Source organism: Aquila chrysaetos, chromosome Z (genome assembly GCF_900496995.4).
Source record: "Aquila chrysaetos chrysaetos chromosome Z, bAquChr1.4, whole genome shotgun sequence".
Taxonomy (NCBI): domain Eukaryota; kingdom Metazoa; phylum Chordata; class Aves; order Accipitriformes; family Accipitridae; genus Aquila; species Aquila chrysaetos.
The window spans coordinates 44,173,181-44,195,160 of NC_044030.1; the positions used below are offsets into that span (position 1 = coordinate 44,173,181).

Here is a 21,980-nt window from a genome sequence, read left to right on the forward strand (position 1 = left end):
TGCATTTGTCAGTGTGTCAGGGTACCTCTTTTTGATTATAGTTCCAAGCAAAGATGGCTTGCCACATCAACCCACAAGTGGCTGGTCCTTGAGAGAGAATTTTCATCCACATTAAGTCTTTTAAATTTGTTTGGCATTTCAAAAGCTTTTGTTCCTTTAAAGGGAAGAGGGAGCACCAAATGAATATAAAGTTCATAGACTGGTAAAATAATAGTGTTGTTTTTTAATACAAGCATCAAAGTAGAATCTATCATCTAGTCGCGTACTTTTCTGTATAAATGATTGACCATAATTTTTTCTGTCACATCTTTGCATTGGTGATGCAGGTAGAATTTTCAGAAGTGTTAACTTGAGTAACTTAAACCCAGATGGACAAATATATATATATATATATATATATATATATTTTTTTTTTTTTTGTAGTGGTGGTGGTTTTTTGTTGTTTTGTTGTTGTTGTTGTTTTGGGTTTTTTTTGTGGAAAGATTGCCCCACTTATGAGCCTGTGGGATCATGTAATCTAGTTAGAGTAGTCCTTTATATTTTCTATTATGTTGGTGCAATTTTGAGTCCATGGGGAATTTTCATCATTCTAGTGATTAAGAAAGGTGGATTTTAATGTTTTCAAGCTAAGAAAAAGTACTGAATTCAGGTTTCGCACTACTGATAAAGTGTTTACCCCTTAAGCCACTTCACTGGAGAAGCTGGACTGGCTCCAACTGTGCTGTCTCTTTGAAGGATTTTATTTTTTTTTCCTACCACAAGCACATAGAAAGAATGTGAGAATGTAGGTCTATACAAGACTTAAGTCATGGTGTCTTGCCAGAGAGAGGTCTTTTATTACAAAGTGGGAAAGATGAAGCAGCTCAGAGTAGGACCTGATGAACACCAGAATGAAAGAAAGAGTTCCTGGTAGGGAATACACAGAGGGACGATGGAGAATGGCAACATACACACACACGTTTTACTGGTATTCTAAAATGTAATCTACAAAATTCACCTAGAATGAGATTTCAGTATGCATTTCACTGACTTCTATTTCTCCATGAAGTTGTTCAGATGTTTCTGCATAGTAATTCAAGGACACCTGAGCTGTGTGTTGGAACTGGAAGTGTGCATTTCTTTGACATCCATAAGCAGTCATCTAATCCTAAGAGGAACGAGAGTTAAATCACAGCCAGTTCTCAACATTTGCTATTACCTAATATTTTTATAGCTCAAGATCAGCTTTCCAGCAATTGATAATCCCGTTTTCAGCAACATGCTCCCAGATGTCCCATTGCAGCTTAAGTGCTTAGTGCAGCGTGGTAGATTTTGCTAGGGAAACCAGACATGTAGGAACTGGGTGCTTTAAAAATCTGCCCTGTGGGGCTAGCTTACTGACATTTCTAAGAAGTTCACTTGGAATTTCTGTTCAACTATATAGGAGAGCTCAAACAGTCCCTTAAACATTTTCTAAACCAGAAAAAACTGTGCTCTGAACACCCTTTAAGCACATGGAGATTTTTTTTTGCCTTTTTTGTGTTTATTTATTTAATTTTTTTCTTCTTACTTAACTTTTAAATATCTATAAATTGAATACAATAAGAAAACACGAAGGGAAATAAGAAGAATGAATGAATAATTGTTTTCAGAGGGCAGAATGTTCTTAAAGATGCTATATCTCAAAAGAAAAGAACCCTATTGCTTCTATGATACATCAATTCTTGAGAGAGCTGGATTTGTGTTGCCTTGAAGCTAACGTGCTGTTCTCAGAAAACTGAATACCAAAAAATTAGTGGTGTGGGGACCACTATTAGTTATCATTTTAAAATCTGAGCAGAGTTTTCTGGGTTTTTCTTCCCCCATATTCCTTATTGCCAAGTCCACAGTTCATTCCTAGAAGCTGAACAACAGGCTGTGCCCTTTCTGGCTCATGCATTAGTAAGAACTTTGTTGTTAACAAGTCTGTTCGTGATAGGTAGACTACAGGAAAATCTGATTGAATCTTTTAGAGGATAGCTGCATAGATAATATCAGTCAGTGTATATTGTAATAATTTCCCTTACTAAAGCAAGCACTCAGAGATAAGGTAGCATCATTGTTCCATAGTCATACTTTTATTGTTTGTGGAATTGCTGGTCAGTGTGGTTGACTCGCCATAGAAAAATTCTGTGGTGGCTTCTGAGGTAAAACTTAAATTTTGAGATCTTTCCTAAAATTTCACATGTGATTTTGCCCACAGTAAGGTTATGTTGATTCATAGAAGAGATGCTGCAAGGAGCACTCTACAGTTGCTATTGCGTAGAGCTTGGCAAGGATTGCCTTTGCTATGTTCACAGTACAAAGGTATAGTATCTCTTGAACTTCATTTCTATCTCTGTTTCCTGCCAAGAATGAGTTAGAGGCAAAGATAACGCATAGTTTGGAGATTAAGTAATCAAACATACTATTATCCCTTTTGTATACTCTGCCATTAGCATAGAAAATGGAGATGATAGCTTGTAACTGCAAATAATAAAAGCTGGTTTTCCTTCAAGGACTGATTTTTAATGGCAGTTTAAAAAAGTTAACAAGCAGAATGAAGGGGTCATAAATGGAAATTAACCCATAGCATTGGGAAACTTAGAAATCACTTGTTACTTTCCTGGTGAGCCTAATTTGTTTAAAATAAAATCCATCTGTTCATTTTGCAGTCTTTGTTGCACTTCCTTACAGCAATCCACAGTGGATTACCCCTTTACTTTAAAAATTGGCTGCAATTACGATAAGCTGAATAACTCTTATTTTGTGGTTTGCTGTAGCAAGATACTTTGGAGAGCAATGAAGCTTCCCTTTATTCTTAAAAAATAATCAGCTATTGTTATTTTTTGCAGTTGGACCTGAGTATTTTCTTAATTAGGTTTCAAGTAAATATACAATCTGATGGCTTTGCAAATTCAAAATATTTTTGAATGTTGATGAATCAGCCAAACACTGCTGTTAAGTATGTAAATGACCTTAATGTCAGTTTGGTATTTGCTTAGCATGCCATGCATGCAGCAAAACTTTGGAGTGATTCAACTTTTCTGGCCGTGTTAAATATACTTCCTGGGATAAGTTCCCTTTTCATACAGGGACCAGTTTACTACTGTGCTCCCCTGTGTTTCGTCCTGAATATGTATTAGTCCTCTAGAGATGTTTTAATGCGTTATACATACATAGTGCTTCTACCTTTCTCTGTCTTTCTTATTGTTAATTGTGAGATGTGTAATTCTGACAGCAGTTGAGTGAATATTCGCTAATCTATGATATAATTGAGTTTTTGAATATGTACTTCAAGAAGTTTATAGAATTGTATAGAGAAATCATTAATTTTCATTTGTTAAACTGAAGATTCTCAAGTCCTGATACTCTTTTGTGTTTTTATCAGTGAATCTGTTTAAGGAAGTACTTCTGGTTTTTGAGTGGTTTGCATAGGTTTTTTTATTTGTTTATGTAGACACTCTTCTTTGTTGAGTGCAAGTTATTGACCTGGTACTCTATTTATAATTCTGCCTGGTTCTTCAGTATTTTATCTAGCTGTAACTTATTAAAAACCACAAGTATGAAATGGGGATATTAATGAAAAGTGGTTTAAATGTGAGAGTTTCAAAATGCATGTCAGAATATTTCAACACTTTGTTCACTGTAATTTTACATTTTTTCATTACTTAAGTAATTAAAAAAAATCCTTAGGGTTGAATTATAGTAAAATTTTATACATCTCGGTAGTAATTTTGTCTCTCAGTGGACAGCAATAATTTAGATGGGATTGTTTTTACTCTACCTAATTTATTCTTAATGGGGGGGGAAATATTAACCTTGCAAATTTTGCTAATTATAATAATTTCATTAATATTGTTGGTTGTTTTTAATGATCTCCATGCCTTCAGAAACTTGTTCTTCTATATTTTGAAGAAAAACATACAGATATACAGGGTTCTGTAATAGAATGTGTTTACAGTATTTATCCCCTGGGTTTGCTGTAATAGTAAGGGGAAGTACAGCGACAGATATAACTTGCAATAGTTGCTAGTGTTATGTGCCTTTGAATAATTTTCTTTAATTCATTAATTTTTTTTATATCTTAGGTGAGGGTTAGCAGCTTTAAATCAGTTTCATTTCTATTAAAGTGGATATGGTGATACATTCTTAGAGCTTTACTAGTTTTACTAACTTTAAAGAATTCTAAATCTGTAAGGTAAAGGGGTGTATGGATGGTTTTGAACTGATCGTAGATTGTTCAGTTTAACTTTTTATGTTTCACGCACTGCTAGAGTAGAGGGAGAACTGGTCATATCTGGCTTTTTTTTTTTAATGCTTTTGTTTTGTACTATATATGATCAGTGGGACTTTCTTACCATGATAGGTGTGCTCACTGTAGTGGCTTTTTTAAATGTTCCCATAGTTTGCACTGTGTGATTCATTTGAATTTAGCTTACAAATCAGTCCCTTTCTGTAGGCATCTGCTTTGTACCTTGACAAGTATGAAAATAATCAAAAATATCACTGTGCTTGACAGTGAGACTGTATATTTCTGTTTCTGAGCGTGAATAGCATTTAGCAAGGCTTGTCTAGTTAAAAAGCAGTTAAACTAGTAATCATACATGATCTGTGTTTAACTGTCATTTGTAGAAAAAGTGCTACAAAGTGATATGTGGTGATAAATTCAGAAAGAAAAGAATACGAAATTCAGATAGCAGCTTGAATGATTTGCTGTTAGCATGGGGCCCAATAACACTACAAACCTATAAACTCTGTCTTTCTAGATTGCCCAGTTAGGTGGCAGAGATGCAATTTGTCTTTTCTGATGCCGCCTGCTGCTTGCTAGCTCCATCTCCTGTCACAGCCTATTAGCTCCCCGAGAAAATTGGTGGGAAATTGCCTGCAGATTGTAGGAAATTGCATCTCCAGGCCCTGGAAAAAATGTAGGATAGCACAACACTGATCCTCCCAGAGCAGCTATTAATACAGCAAAAGCTGACCTTTGGCATGGTGTGAAACGACTTTGCTATTTGCTGAATAAAGACTGTATTATGTGTGGTTGAAGGAGGGTACAAATTATTATCCTAGCTATGCCTGTAGCCAGCCTGCTCCAGGAAGCTTAAGCATTAGTGATAGGTTTTGCTGCCCCCCACCTCCTTCCTATTGGAAGATGGGAGGTAAGATGTTGGAGCCTTATCCAGAAATTTCATTGTACAGGTGGGCAAAAGCCACCATGTATTTAAATGATATTAGTACGTATGAACTTCAAAGGTTTAGCGACAAAACTGAAAGATAATTTATGAAGCTAAGCTCAAAAAAAATTGATAATTGCCTCTGCTTGGTCTAGCCTTCATCAGAGTAGGAACAACTTTTTGGCTATTTTGTTCTATGTGTACATCCACAATAAACATTTGATTTTGGAGCAGTTACAGTGAAATGGAGCTGATTTATACTGTAACTGCTGAGTGTAAAAGTCATGGGCCACACATTAGTCCTGATAGATTTTAGCATTAAATTCCTTTCCGCTAGGAAACTCACCTTTGTTGTGTTTAAACAAATTCTCATGTGTTCTTTATGGTGTGATATGCAATGAGTTTCATCCTCTGTCATTTCTACTAGAGCTACCTTTCTAATCTTGTACTTTACCTCAGTTTTATAGGGCCTTTCAATAAAAAAGTCGACTTTTCCGTGAATCCTGAGAGAGGGGATATGTAGAATTAGTTTGCAACATAAAAAATAAATGCCAACATTTTCTTTGAGCTTGCAATTGTACTTAGTTGGTTCAGAGCCTCCTGAGGAAGATGTGTGTGTGTGAATCAGAATGATGTATTGATCAGAAGTGAGTGTGGGGATGCCAGCAGCAGGGAAAAAGTAATTTTGCAATCAAGAGCATTGCTGTTTTCAAACTCAGCTGAGATCTGTTGGTAACTGGAGGCTGCCCAGGGATCTGAGTGAAATCAATATGTTAATTTCCTATTGTATTAGTGTCCACTGATGTAAATGAGCTGACAAGGCTTACTAACACTCACACAACTGATTAGAGAAAATTAGTGGCCTGCCTTATGGAGCTGAGGCAGAGGAGCTGAGCATAGGGCAGCATGACAAAACAGGTACTACTCATAGTTCAAAGCACAGCTGAAGGGGATCAAGAGCACTTCATGTTACAGGGCTCTCTGGGCCCCTGTTTTGAATTCTTATGATCATGCATGCACACGTGTGTCGATCTAAAATGCTAATTTGTTGAGGCATTGTCTTTCTAAATTAGTTGTAGCACATTTTATGGAAGTTATGCAGTTTAGTGCTGTGTGTCTTTTCTTGTAAAACACAAATACAGGAACAGAAGCGCTATGGTGCTTGAGCCTTTATTCTGTATTTACAATAGCTGTTCATCTTCCAAGGTTATTACATACTAATTGCATTCTCAAAATAAACCTTGCCATTTAGTAACAAACATGGGTTTTTTTTGTATAGTGCAATACCTATATTGGAATAACCAAAGAACATTTAGAGGACACATAAAATCTGCCCCATTTTGAGGACACAGAAAATCTGCCCTGGCTAATCACTGAATTTGCCTTCTCTTGTAACAAACGAACTAAATTGAGTGATGTAGTATCCAGGAATTCATTTCTTCTGGCTGATGGGACAATGAACACTGTTACCTGCATGCCTGCTCTGGCTTTAATGAGGCCAAGCCCATTATTCTACACAGAGCAAGGAGGTAACAAATCATTCTCGTACAAAAAACAGACGCTTCTTGTCATAAATTCAAAGTTGCAAGCTGTTGCTTTGTTATGGAAAGAACTAAAATTCAGACTGGGCTGTGAGGGATTTGGAGTGCATCAAATGGTGCTCTGGGTAGCTGGATGGTTTAAGAGAGGGTTGGTGGGGAAAAAACAACTCAGACAAACCAGTTCTCAGCCAACACTTAATGACTGGAAAAGATGTGCAAGCCGTAAGTAGCACCCTTCATCCTGTAACAGCTTATGAGCTCCAGCAAAAGACAGGACACTAAACTGTGTTTGCTTTCTTTTTTTGTAATTAGTTCAAAGAGACTTTGTTGTCAATCTAAGCTCTGGTCAGTCTGAGTTTGGTCAGGACATGTTTTTCATATTCCATAAATACAGCCAATAACACATCAGAAAAACAAAATCTGAGTTCTTTAATCAGCCTGACTTAATTTATTTTTTTTTAATGATGCCTTCCTGTGTAACACTTCTTACTTGCCACACTAGGAAAATGCAGCTTTTTTTGCCTGTCTTTGTACAAATTTCTAATATTCCAAATGTCATAAAATGGTTCTAATTTACTTCAGTATCCTGTTGAAAATCAAATGTTTTGCTGGTGTCATTTTTCCTAGCCCCAGCAAAAATTTTTTAACTATGAATAGTTCATTGTACCCAGAATCATATTCATGGTCATTCAATGAAACAATTCACAATTTTTTTTCAAGTTCTTCATCAATGGCTTCCACTGGGTGTTTAATTTTTATGAAATAGCTCACCTGAGCATTCCTGGGCTCTACCAAAATATCCTTTCTCCTGCACCATACCTTTCTGATACTCCAGCTGAGAGCAAACCAACCTAGTCCACAGCAGCTGCTCTTAAGAACCCCACACTATGAGACAAAATCCAATAGTGCTTGGTCCAGTTAGCGAAAAAACTTATTTTTCTGTGAAATATCCCAAAGCTTTTCTTCATACTCTAATAAAGATTCAGCTTTCAGCTTATAAAAAGGCACTAGAGCAAGCATGTAGCATGACCACAGCCCTTCTTAAGGCTTTCAGTGCTGGAATGGGGGGGGGGCAGGCTGAAACTGAGGCGGGGGGAGATGAAGAGCAAAGCCTCCCTTTTGGCCAGGTTTTTCTCATTAGCGCTCGGCCATGAGTGGGGAGAGGCCGGTGAAGTGCATGGGCTCAAGGACAGGGCCAGCAAGGGTTTGGAGGGGCCGAGGTGCCATGTTCTGGTCGACCCTCAGTAATGTTGGGGCTGGCCTGGGGCGAGGGAATTGTGAGCAACAGTGTGCACACAAGGTGGTCGGGTATAGTATGGTCTCCAGCTTTCCCGGACAGTCCCAGTGCTGCTTGGGGAAGGGGCTGGGGCTGGGCTGCTGGGCGAGGAGCTGAGGGATGGGATGCTGAGGGAGGGGGACTGGCATTTGGGGCCTGCTGGAAGAAGGGTCGCCAGGGGAAATTTAGGGGAGGAGGGTGTGGGCAGTGGGAAATTGGGGTCAAAATATGCAGTATAAATAAATCTCTTGTGGATGAGGATGAGCTAATGAATTTATGAATAAGTAATTTACGGCCCCATCATTAAGTGTTGTTTGGGGTCTGGGCTTGTCCAAGATGGTCCAGGGGCAAGTGAAGAAAAAGACCTAGAAGAAAGGGGTTTGTGGGGTGGCATCAAGTGTTTGGCTTGTTTTGGCTGCTTCCACTTGTGGGGTGTCCACTAAATTAATGGTGAACTTATCATCTCCCTCACCTCCCTGCAGCAAGCTGCTCTGCAGCAGATTTGAAGCACCTGAGGGGAAGGAATTGCACACCTTGGCTCTGCTGCCTCTCTCCAGCCAGGGCGAAGAACTTCTTTATCTGGGGCTTGTTTACTGGAAAGGAAGGTGACTGTGGATTGAATTGGAAAGGAACATTATTTTTCTGCCAGCAGGGAAGACTTTTCCATTTACAGAAGAAATGGAGATAATGTTAGAAATAGCACACTTGAGCAGCAATGAAGATGTAACACCAGAAAGGTAAGCCAAGACTTTATAGTTGACTGAAGAGATCTGGGTGGAATATTACACATGGGTTATTGAACTAAATACAGCAAAGCCAGGACACACTGTTGGTTGTTCTGATTTTTTCCTAGTACCTTCAGGAAAGAAGGCGGTGGAAGAGCAAATATCCAAGCAAATGTTTATCTGCATATTTGATAAGTTCCTGAGAAAATGGTCTTATCCAACCAGGCGATGGCTAACCACTGTGGTTAAAGTGTAATGTGCTTTTGGCAAGAGATCTCAACATTCTGTTTTAAGCCAGCTTGCTTGGAATTGTTCTAATGAAAAAAGGCTGTAGATAGGTACTGTCAGAGGTCCTCCTCTGTTCCCAGGAAAACACTGTACTTGTAAGGAATTTCACATTCCTGTTCAGGAACACAACATCTAGAAAAGACTGAAAATTCCCATTACAAATATGTTGATAATTAACTCTTGATCAGTCATGCTGGAGACTTTGGAACCTGGATATAGGGCAGGAAACGGATGAGGTATTTGCCCAGGTGAAGCCTCTGCCTTTTGCAGCATGGGCAACTGTAATGTGACATTAATAGCTCCTGTTTCAGAACTAATACAGGCCAGTGTCACAAAGTGCTGAATGTTGTGTGGCATTTACCTTCAAAAAAAATTATAAAATCCTTTGGCAATCCCACTGAAAATTCTTTGCTCTCTAATCTTTGCAAACTGGCAAATAATACAGAAAATTGCAGGTATCATTCAAAATCACTGTTGCTTTTCTAGGGCTGGTACTATAGAAATCCTTAAAAGTGGGGTTTATATTTGTGTGGGCTCTGTTAATCTCATATATAGTGACAGAATCTTCTTCTGTCAGGAACAGAATAGTGTTCTGCTGTGTTGCTTTGAAATGTTCCACAATATGTGCTATAGCAAAGTGTCTTCCCCACTACACTACTGCTTTAAAGTCTGAGGCTTATCATAGCAATTTCCCATGCTTTCATCCAAAGCCTGAAAATATGCCTCAAGCAAGACATTCAATCAAAAGTAAAACATTGCCAGTTATTGACTGTCTTTCCAGCTCCTTGGGAGGTAGCTTGCTGCTTCGCCAATGTGAAGAAACTCGTGTTACAAAAGCAAAACGAAAGAAAACAGAAATTAAACAATAAGAACAGCTTCAGCTCTGAGCAATTGTCTGAGTATCCCACAGCAATCAAGTTTCCCCTTCTAGAAGAACTTTAATTTGATCTTACTTTCACTGATTTATTTTCTCTTGCAGTTTTGAGCTTTTTAAAGGAAGCATTTCCTTCTTGAATGTCTTTAATCAGAGATGGGGAGGTTTTGAAAGGCCTGCCTAACATTTGTAACTCCTCTATTCTTTTTTTTCTCCTTGATTTTTGTTTGTCTTGGGATTACACACAATTAAAATATCCATTTCTCTCTTATTGAGTCCTGAGGAACCGGTGTGATGAGTGGGTTGGCTGCTGGACTATTCTGCAAGAGTTCGTAAATCGGGACTGACCTCTTTAGATGAAACTAGTTAGAAGTGGTATTAAATTCCAATCTGCTGGGCTTTGGCAGCTTAGCAGGCTACAGTGTTTAGTATCTTGTTGTACTGGAAGAAGGAGCTGTTTTGTTATTTCTGTCAGCTTTGCAATGAATGTCATGTTGTGCAATCAATATGTGCTTGATTTCCTGCTGCGGGTGGAGGGAGGTCATCTCATAACTACCAATTCAGACATCCAGCAGGAAATCTATTGGAAAGAAAAAAACCCAAATCAAACAATCAACTGGAAAAAAGCCTTTCTCTTAGGGTAGTAGACCCACTTGCTCTACCAAGGGGAGCACGACACATGCACACCCACCATAGGTCTCCTCAATTATACATCTTTGCCAGCCTTTGCTAAAATCTAGTTATTTTTCAGCCACTTCTCTTGTATTTGTCCCATAAAACAACCCCATTTATTTAGTGTAGGCCTCTAGCTTCGTATCTTCCTGTTCTTGCTTCCTTGTCTCTATTCATGACTACTTCAGTAAAACCAAGGAGGAAACATAATCCTTATGTTGATGTTTATCATAAAGGTTTCTGACCTCCTGCTGGCTCCTTTTCCCACAAAGCCAGTTCTTACCGAAGTTACTGATGTAGCTTGGAAAGTGTCAGGCAGTCTGTCTGTCATAGGATCATTGAATAAAATTTAGGTCAGACGGGGTATCTGTATGTCTTTCACAACATCTGCTCAGGCAGGGCCAGGTTCAAAGTTAAGTTGAGTTGCTTGGGACCTGTCCAGCTGAGTTTTGCATAACTCCAGGAATGGAGATACCACAGGTTTTGTGGGCAACACGTTTCAGTGCCTAACCATTCTTATTATGACCTCTTTTTTTTTTTTTTTATCCAGTCAGAATATGGACAGCTGCCTCTTCTCCTTTGGCTGTGCAATTCAGAGAGCTGTGCACTGTCCTGACAGGCAGAAAGAGTTTGACAGGGCAGAATGATTTGTGGGCTGTTCTTTCTCCCTAGGACTCTTTGAGAGGAGAGACACTGTCTTCCTCCTCTTCATTGTTCCCTGGTAGTCCTTGCTCGATTTTTATTATGTATTTCTCATCTACTGGGACAAGTGGTAACTTGAATTCACTAATGATGGCAAGGTGTATCATGAGTGGTGGGAGACAAATGGGATGAAGTAGAAGGAGAGAAGATTAGACAGGCATAGGGAAACAGCAGTGAACGTGGTAACCAGCTGTGATGAGAGGAGCTGGAAAAGACAACCTTATGTAGGGAAAAAAGAAACAGTAATTTCAACTCCTCCATGGGTATGACTCAGTCTTGAGTGGGCTGTAAAATCCTGTCATGTTTTTTTTCCCTTCCGTTATATGAAGAAGGAATTTATACCTTAAAAATACCATTGTGGTTTCCATCCTTAAGAACTGTTAAAGCTGCTCTTTATGTAAATCACCCCCTCCCATGCAGTAGCTGAGATGACTTCTCCTTAACTGCAAGCACAGCCCTTGCATGCAGCACTGACTTTATGGAGAAGGACTTATTCTTGGGTGAATAGCAAAAGCACCAGAAAGCTGTTACATGCTCTTATTGTGCCTGAGTTGTCCTAAAAGCTCTTTGTATAACCCGAGCAGTCACAGGAGCATTGTATGCACTGGAATGAGCTTGGCTAGTGACAACAATACAAAACATGGATTCAAAAGGATACCAATCTTTTCATGACCATCTTCCACTGGGCACACTAACTGGGGAAGACCTGCGAGTACTCAGCTCTACTGTTGGTGCTGCCTGATACACGCATGTGTCCAGATGCAGTGTGATGGATCAGAGGAGATCCTAAGAGAGCTACTCTCCTCCTACTCCTCATTCAGCTACTTGTAGCTTCAGCTATTGAAAAGCCTCACAGTGTTCTTGTCCAAGTAGACACCATGTACCCTACCATGGCATTGAGATACACAGATTATATTTGCTAGTTATCAATTGTAAGACAAAGTTCCTGTGAAGCAGAAACACTGTTTTTCCAGTGTAATCACCATAGGTCAAAAACTAAGTGTGGATATTGACGGTAAGATAAAAAGTGGTCTACCAGATGAAATGTGGTGCATAATGTGGCTTGTAGACACAGCTGAACAAATTGCTCCAGAAGCTTCAGGGGTCACTGCAGTGTAAACAGAAAGCAACAGTGATCTGTGCTGTGTTCTCAAGACATAATAAATACATTCTTCGTGCTGCTGCTTACCTTCTGCTGAATCAGGTATTTTAAAACACTGTGGGATTCCTTCTCTGGGCAAAACTTTGAGTGTCAACTTCCTGTATTTCAAAAAGGATTTCTTTTTGTTGTCCTTCAAAAGTTGCATTTAAGTGTGTTGGAAGCTTCAAAATCTTTCTGTATTACAGTGTAAGGTACTGCTTGTAAAGTTCCTGGTTTTGGCAGCTGGCAAATCCATCTGCCAGTTCCAGGAGGAAAATTAAAGGGTTTTTAGAGAGATGAGCATGATCTGGCTGTAAGTTGTACATAATTTTGTTGAGTTTGGTGAAGTGCAAGTACCTTATGCTGAATGAAGAACTGAGCTACTTCAGTAGCTGTTGAACCTTTTTTTCCCCACACTCAGCACTTCTTATGTGTTGTCTGAGTACTTTTATTTGTTGGTTTCTGTGTTGTTGTTTGTTAATTCTAATATAAAAAAATATAGCTTTCCTGTTCCTCCTTTCAGCTGAGTAGGGATAAAAATGAGAACATGCATCTGTCTTGAGGAGAGTGGAGAAAGTGTGATGAATTCAAATAAGTTCTTCTGAACTATGCATATTCTGCACTCCTAGGAGCTCATGAATAACAGAGGTCTTATGGGCAGGTACTAATTTTGTCTTGTTTTTTTCATGGTGTAAGCACTCATTTTAGACACTAACTGGTCTGATATACTGACTTTGCTGTCTGTCCATGCTACTTGCTGAGTATATGTTATGGCATCAAGAAAAGAAAGCAATAGTAGTGGCTATCTTAAGCAAAAGAAAATACAAAATGAGGCTTTCCTTGACTGTCGTTTATCATGATGATTACCATTCGACTTCCCAAGTTTGGAGCAGGTACCAGCAGGCTTTCAAAAGAGCCATGGAGCCTATCACAGGTTACTGCTGTGCCAAATATGATGTTGCTAGACATATACGTGGGACTGAAGGAAGAAAAATACTCAGCAATCTGCTGTAACTTAATCCAGATGGTCAAGTTTATGTTTTCTTTAAAATGCAAACTGTCTCCAGTGAATTCATTAGAACCATATTGTAGCTTTCTTTTCTAGTGTAATTTTAGTGGCTAGGTTAAAAAACCCGGGACTGCCAAACTAATCTCAAGTGCCTGATTATTTTCTTTCTGAAGGATTTAAACTGTTCAATAATTCTTTCTCTCTCCCCCCTTCTCCACCCTTTTCCACCCCCTCCTCTCCCTCCCTTTCCCCCCCTCTTTCCTTCTCTCTCTTTTCCTCTCTTGGTTCCCCTCTCTCTTCCTCTCTTCCCCCTCTCTCTTTCTCTCTCCTTTTCTTTCTCTCCCACTCACTGTCTCCCCCCCTTCGCCCCCTTCCCCCCTTCCCCCTTTCTTTCTTTCCCTCCTTCCCTTTTCTATTTATTTTTTTTCTTTTAATTAAAGCAGTGTACAACCCTGTGAATCATTGTCTTAGGGTATCTAGAGATAGCCAGTACATTGTTTTTGTCTGGGATTAATCTAGATGTTTGAATAACAGGGAGCTGTAGTTGTATTCAGCCAGAGTATCTGCCTTGTTCTTATCATGGATGGGTCACTTATTGAACAAGAAACATTGGTCCTAAATATGCTAGATGCCTTTGTCTACTCATGTTTCCAGACTATTTCTTCCTATACCTTTTTGTTATTTTGAATTTTCTTTTTAATTTGTTTTAAAAATTTGCTGAAAGTACCCAAAATTTGGGACAGGTGTTCTTATTTAGTAGTTTAATCAAAGTAGGCTAAAGCTGAAGCAATTCTGAGAACCTAAATAAAGTGTTTTTATACAAATTAATTCTGATAGAAATAGATCCTTAAAGAAAGTCTAATACCTACTACTAGTGATGTAAAGAAATTCCATCTGAGTAAAAACACGCAAGAAAACACAAAACCATCAGCACTTTGCACCCAAATGTCTCATGGAAGAGCACTAGGTGTTATTTACTGATCTTTCCTGATAGTGATTTTACTGAGAAACCAGGAAATCAAATTTCTAATGAACCAGAAGAAGCATATACTGGGACAATAACAGGATACTCACTGACTCATCTGTAAAGGGACAGTGTCTATTTTTAAACTTGGGAAAGAACGGGGTAGAAAAGATAGTTCTGGGTGTCACTACTTTGTAGGGTTTGGGGTTTTTTTTGTCACTTTTAAAACAAAACTAGCTTTCATCCCTCCTAAAAGATCAAGGAGCTGAACTCTGTCCATTCACAATGAGAAGAGCTCTTACAGTGCGGAGTTCTCAGTATGTAAATAGTATACACCTTCTTTCATTTCTTTTAGGAACTTACTGTCTAAGTTGCTTGCAATAAATAGCATGACTATTCCCCGGATATACGAGAGAAGTATTGACATGAATAAGTCCACTGATGTCGTCTAATGCAGCATGACAAGGAAGGGAAGGGAATAGGTTGTACGCGTTTTTTCTTCCTGATCTTTGTTTAGTTATAAGGAAGGAGTTCTGGAGAGGGGTATGACATTTAAATTTATCATGTCCTCTGAACTACTGAATTTGAATTAATTAATTCATTGACAAAACATCAAATAAATATATTTAAATTGGAAGTCATAGGATGAAGTTTCCATTTGCTTACTTAAGTAGATCAGATTCTAACAGAAGTTGTTTGGTGCTGGATACAGAGTTGCTTTGCCCCTCTCAAAACAAGTGCAACAGCTGTGTAACATGTCTTCTTTGAAGGTGTCTGTCAGTCCAGTTCAGACTCTGGCTATTGGCCACTGTCATCTATTTTTTCACACTGAATGCCCTTGAATATACCAGGTGCAAAGTTGTGGTGCCCCATATGCATCATAATAGTCATGCATCAGAGCATCATCTCAAGACTGTTCACAGCCCAGTAATGGGCCAAAGTCTGATTTATTTCTGTTGCAGAATTGCATTGTGTTGTGGTGACAACACAGCTGGAAAATAAAGCACAGTAGTACCCAGGACCACGTAAACCATCTCCCATGTACATGGTACCACAACAGCAAGTCAAAGATCAAAGAAGGAACAAGTTATGAGTGGGGTAGGAGTACCACGGTAATATCAGATATATTAGAAAAATAAGTATGCTTGGTTTTGTTGTCATATGTATTAGATGATTGTTAAGCAAAACCATCTCTGTTTTCTAAAATGCTTCAGTTTCTATGGTGAGTTTGAACTTAAATATGCAGACACTAGTGTTTGCACATGAGACAGTGAGATGCAATGAACCATAGTAATGTTTGGACTCTGCTGTATCTGGTACAATGGGCTTGCTTATTTTTCTGAGGTGTTGCTTTTGATATTACAGTAGTGTCCAGCACTCCATTAGTCTCCACTTGTTGAAACAAACGAACAGAAAGACAACCTATGCTAAAGACCACAGCATCTCCTTTAGAAAGAATAAATTAAACAAACTGGGAGAAAGGTGGAGAGGAGGCCTAGGTTAAGTATATTTAGCACTGTAAGTTGTTCTTTCTAAAAAAAAGAAAAAAAAATATTTGAAAAAGTAGCTTCTCTATAACACAAGGGAAATAGGCACTAATGCAGGCAAGATGTTTGTCCTTATTTGTGAGGCAGCAAAACACCCAAGGGAATATGCCAGTGTTGGTCCAAGAGAGTGTTGCAGGACAAGGATTTGTGTAATGATATCCATATCCAGCCTGCTTCTGACAAATCTTGTCATGTGTGAGAATTGGAGCAATAGTTAAAGGTTGGAATCAGGATGCTTAGAAAATTGTCACTTGTCCCAAAATCTTTACAAGGGCATTTCAGATGTCATGGGATGGAAGGCTCTGAGATGCTGCGTAACTTATCTCTGCCAGGAGATCTAGGAGCGCAAGATAGACACCTGGTATAAGTTGCTGGAATCATTACGGTAAAACACATTCCTAGAAGCATGTGGGATTCAAACTCTGGACACAAGATAGAAAGATGGTTTTTTTAAGCTTGTGAAAACATGCATACAATGAAACTTGCAGAAATGTTGCCACTGACTTCAGTGAACCTGGAATTTTGCCACATTTTCTGTGCCATGTTTCTAAAAGCCAGGTCTGCGTGACAAAACAGCTGTATCTGTCCCTTCAAACTCTCTTCAGGGCTCTATTGCAGACCTGCCTGATATATTCAGGACTGCATCTCAGAAGTTTATAAACAAGGCATGAGAAACTTTCTTCTTTTGTTGGAATTTTTTTGTTTGTTAGAAAAGGATATGCTTCATGATGATGCATTACCTGAGATGGTTTAAACCTGTTGGAGCTCTTGTCAGCTCGCCCACCTAAACATTCAGTAGCCCTTTTTGCTGGGGATGCCAGTGTTTCCCAGGTCTCATGGAAAACATGAGTCATAAAACAAGCTGTTTTCCCACTGGGTGCTACTTCTAATCTCAACAAATCATGCTTTAACCAAAATCTTGTTGGACCCAACTTCCAAAAAGCAGTATCTCTTGCTGAAGGATTTTTCTGGCAAAAGCCAAGGAGGCTTCCACTAGGAAAGTTGCTGCTTTTAGAAGGGCTGCCACTAAGAAGAAGCTGGGTAAAGACTAGGTTTAGTATATGCCAGGGGATGGCCCTAGGCAGCATGAATGCTTTTCCCTACTTAATGGTCTTCAGTCTTCTCTCTAGCTCGATAGCCTGCAACTCTTTTGTGAAACAACAGTATAACAAAGACTGTGACAGCACAGCTAGCACTTTTAACTTACAACTGTACCCCATACAACTTCATCCTTCTGCCTTTTTTCTCTTCTGCCAAGAAAAAAAACTGAATAGCCAGAATTAGTGCTCCTTGAGTACCAGTTCACTTGCCTAGCAATTTTATTCAGAAAACAGATGGTTCAGTATGTGAAAGAGGGCTGGTAGAGACCTCTGTGTGAGGTCCTTGGCAGGGTAATCTCATTCCAAAGATCTAGGTGGCTGGAATTCCCTCCCCCTCCCCTTTAATACAAATTCTTAAGTGTTAAGTCAGGCAGAAAATGAGTCTAGTCTACATTTATCTTAGTGAATGGCAGTGAACTCCTGCCTAATCTTTCAACATATATTTGTTCAATGGATCAACAGATTGTGTAAGCAGCATGACGGATGAGTTTAGAAATGTGTCTGCTTATGTTTGGTTTGTACTGAACCACTGACCATTTTGTTTGTGAATCCATCATAAATTAATCTCCAAGTTACTCAGTACAAGTGAGGAGGGGAAATACTTGTTCTCACTGTGTTGAAAGGCATCTTACACAGCTGTCAGCCTCCAGAAGGGAAGCTGAATTGCATCAGTACTACTTCAGCTTTGTTTTTCAAAAGCTGGATGGATATGGCTCTGCTTTCACAAGCCTTTTGCTAATTGCAACCGTACTTCTCACTGAAGATAACATAAGGCAAAAGGCAAGAACTGTTATTGTCAAATAAATATGTAATAATTTGGAAACAAGGATATGATAGTGGTTGTGTATGTTATTTTAGCTGCATTTGACAAAATCAAGGCTAAGTAACACCAGAAATATATGGCACATTTTTAATAATAGAAATACATATTAATTTCATTGTTACAACCAATGCAAAAATGACCTGATGGGTTGTATTTAATGATATCTGAAAGCAAGCTAGGCAGGTGGCACTCCCAGCATCAACAGGAGTGTGGACTGTGTAAATGCTTCAATTAACTCCTCCTAATCTGAAAATTGTTTTTAACGTAGTTGTTATGTGACTGCTGCTGCCTCATGTGGAAGATGAAGGAACAGGAGGAAGCTCCAGGGCCTAGAAACTGCTCTTCTGCAAATGGGAAGAGCTTGCTTGGGAGTGGGTGAGGATCAGGGGATGTGGAGACGACCACAGTGCCTGCTGAACACCCCTTCCAAGAGGCCAGAAGGACAAAATTCAGTGTCTGACACTTCTGGTGATTGTGTTGGCTTTGAGCCACTGCCTACCTAAGGATCACAGATGAATACAGGGTCACCCTTATCATTGTCACCCATCCTCATTTCCAGCTAAAAGTTAAAGGTTTGAAAATAATTCTGAACAAGAAAGAGGCTCACCTTGTCCTAGCTGCATATTTGAAGGCAGTGAGCCTCAGGTGCAACTCACTGCAGCCTACCCCGAGCTTTGTTTAAGTGGAAACATTTAAAAAAACATTTAAAACATTTGAGCTGAAACTAAATGGCTCTGGAAGAGAAAGGCAATGAGGAGAGAGCTGGAGGAGAAGAAAGGACACTCGGCAAAGGACTAGGTTTGTTTATGCAGTCAGAAGGAATAAACTGCAGGAGAGTGATTGCTGTTGGCTACTTTGCTGTTTTAGATGGTTACGTTCTCATGAAGGCAAGTTTTTTGAGTAATTTTTTTGTGGGATTTGTGTTAGACTTTTTTTAGTCTCTTATGCATTGAGACTCTTTGAGATTGGTAGGAACTGATTGCATTTTTTCTTGTTTGAAGGCTTAAGCTTCAGGGGAAACTATGTACTGACTTTTTTTTTTTTTTTTTAAGTAATCACAGGAAAAAAGCTATTTTTTGGCAAACTAAGTGCACATAATTATGTTTGAATTTCCTCCCTTTTTTTTTTTTTTTTTGAGATGGAGAGTAAATTTGTCATTTCTTTATGAAAAAAGGCTTCCAACTTTTAGTTCAACTGAGAAAAATGATTTCTTCCTAACCATCTCTAATAGGATTTGAAGAAACTGGTAAGGAAAAAAGATGAGAAGGAGGAAAGCAGCCTTGAGAGTATGAAGAAGAAACTAGAAAAGAAAAGTTGAGCATTTCTATAGAACTGCATTTGGGGCATAGGAAGGAAAATGGAGCTTGTAACTCAGTGAGCAGCATGAATGTTATCCTGTGATCCTGGAACCACTTTTTCTTAACCCTCGTCCTCTAAGAAAATATCCAACATCTAATCAGTATAGTAATCCCTGGAGTATCATTTTAGTAATTTCAGTTACTGTATTTCTTTTATATGGGTCATGATGCTGACTAAAATTTCCCTTGCCTCCTCCTCCTCTGTCTTAAGATGATGTAGAGGGCTTTAGGAATTGATTCTAGAATACAGTGTTTTCCAAATATTAGCTCAGGGAATAAGATAGCTTTGAACTCTCATGTTTGCTGGAATAAATAATCCTACACTGTCCTTGTGAATACTTTTGTTGTTTTTTCCATTCTTTTTTTTTTTTTTTTAATGAAGTTAAGAGTGGGATAGTTTGCGTACCATCTTATGTGCAATTAAAGCCTTTAAATATCACATTCTTCCTTTCATCTTTTGTTTATTTTCAGCTCTTCCTCTAGACAATATGGAGAGTTCCTTTCTTAGCCCAAAATGATAACATTATTGCCAGTTTCTCAAAGTTTTGAAAAAAAATACATGACGTAAATTGAAACAAAAACCCCTTCACCTAGCAGCAAATTCATAAGCTTACCAATGCACAGATACAAATATCAATAGATATCTTCACTACTTCTTTGACATCTAGTGCTTAATATGAAATACTGGATACTCTGGCTGTGAAGTGTAAGTCTGATTTATGGAATAATTCCACTTCTTCCATGCACTTGTGTTTATATACAGTAAATATCAAGGAGGGGACAGAATTACTTAGACACCAAAATTCATAATTTTCACTCAGTGTGCGTTATCTGTCAGGCTGGCAAATAGAAAATTATAGTATGAGAAAATATATTAAACTGCTGATTTGCAAAGTATTTCCTTTAGAAGTGTATATTACTTCCATATCATTATCTAACTAGATAATTTGTTATTTGTTGTTATAATAATGATTAATTGCAGAAATTTGGTTAGAATAGCTGCTGGCCCTCTACCAATAAAAAGGAGTTTGCTGGTTGTAACTAAGGCCAACTAAAAATCTGAATTTTTGGCAAGAAGCATGTTATCTTCTCCACAGCATATCTACTTCCGTTGTTGAAAATTTAATTCTTTTTATTCTCAGATACTGCAGTCCTCTGGGTCCTCGGGTTCCTCTTCTTCCTAGTGCTCACAAGTCCTGACTGGGCTCCTGAGGGGAATGGGAAGGGAAGCACAACTACTGTGAGCTACAAGCGATGCATCACAGGAGAACTTGGCCTAACTGGGAAGACTGATCTACATGGGATAATATGAGCATGAAGTCTTTCAAACTAGAAGCCCCATGTAATATCATTATGAAATATATTTTTTAAACCTTTTCTTGTCCTTTAAAAGTTTTTCTCCTCCTTGCTCCTTTCTTCCTAATATATTGAGTAATTTCAAGGGGGAAACACGAGTTCTGTTTTGAACTCTGCCATTGCCATGAAACTCCAACAATTGAAAAGTAGGTCATAGAGTGTTTTTCACTCTGTTTTGAGTGCTGTACCGTGGCTATGCAAATTAGGATTTTAATTCTCACTCCAGCTACTTTTAAACCATGTTATATGGCCGAAGCAACACGATCAGCTCTTCAAAATGTGCAAAAAGACTTAGAAAGAATAGGCAACAGAAAGCCTATGCTGTGTCACACCGATCCCTTCTCCAACCTTAGAAATTATATAGGTGTTGCTGAGTTGGAAGAGGTGGTACTGAAGCATGCACATGTGTAAAGGTGTTAGGTAGTGCTGTGGTCCTCTCTGAGATGCCTTTCGAATATGCTTCAAACATGTCAGATGTATAGAGATTCAAAGCTGCTTAAGCGTGGTCCTCTATGCATGCTATGCATTTACTTCCTACTATAAGTAGCCAAGAGTTTCAGCTCCGGATATCCAGTTCTGCTTCACAGATTTCTCTTCTTGAAAGCTGTAGTTGGCATTTTGTTTGTTCAAGCCACAGCCTTCTCACCAGGATGTTTAGAAATAAACATTTAAAGAAGGTGTTGACTTTTGAAAATTGGGGTCCTGCTATTTTTGCCACCTTACCTCTAAATTGGCATAAACTACCTTTGTTGTATTGTATCAAAAGGATGTTTAAATATGTTCTTGGGTTTTGTATTTTTTTTTTTGTCTGTTGCTTAACCTGTCTTTTATCAATGCTAGAGACTGCATGATTAGTAAAAAAACTTCAGTATGCTCTAGTGAAGGAAGATATGGTACAGCACAGCAGACTAGAGTGACTGGCTAAAAGCCAGTTTGGTTGTAATCATCTGCTAAAGAAATATATTGAATTTTTAAATGGTTACTGGCATTTTCATACAGGAGCACATTTTGGTTAGAGTCTTACTTTGGTTGACAGGTATAAATTGGAAAGGTTTCTAGTGGTTTCAGCAGTACGACTGGGTTTGAATGGAGTCTCAAAATATGGCACGGGAGTCTGCTAGAACGGAAAAGCACTGGTGAAAAATCGACTGAAAAAACACTTTAGGAGAAGGCCAATCCGTGGAAATGGATTCCTGTAAGTAGCCTTGTGCCTTGCCTTTTCTCTTTTGCAGCAATAAGAGCTCAAAATCCATAGCATGGCATGGAAAACCTGCTCTTTGGACACAGGGCTGCAAGGTATTTCTGAAGGTTTGCCAGCAGGCAGACAGGGAACACCCTTGTTAAGAATGTTATCAACCCTAGTTTCAGTGGCCAGGAACTGCTTTCCTGAGCAGCCTCTAGCAGGCTGTTTCACCACACTGTCTCTCACT

The 21,980-nt window shown here is 38.8% G+C and overlaps 1 long non-coding RNA gene across 1 annotated transcript; it reads left to right on the forward strand.

Annotated features, from left to right (window-relative positions):
- The first annotated feature begins 406 nt into the window (after positions 1–406).
- On the forward strand, positions 407–21,330 carry LOC115336411. The gene is made up of 4 exons (XR_003921759.1): positions 407–2,325; positions 8,474–8,728; positions 12,917–13,054; positions 20,337–21,330. It is a non-coding gene; the product is annotated as an uncharacterized LOC115336411 (long non-coding RNA).
- Positions 21,331–21,980: the final 650 nt, after the last annotated feature.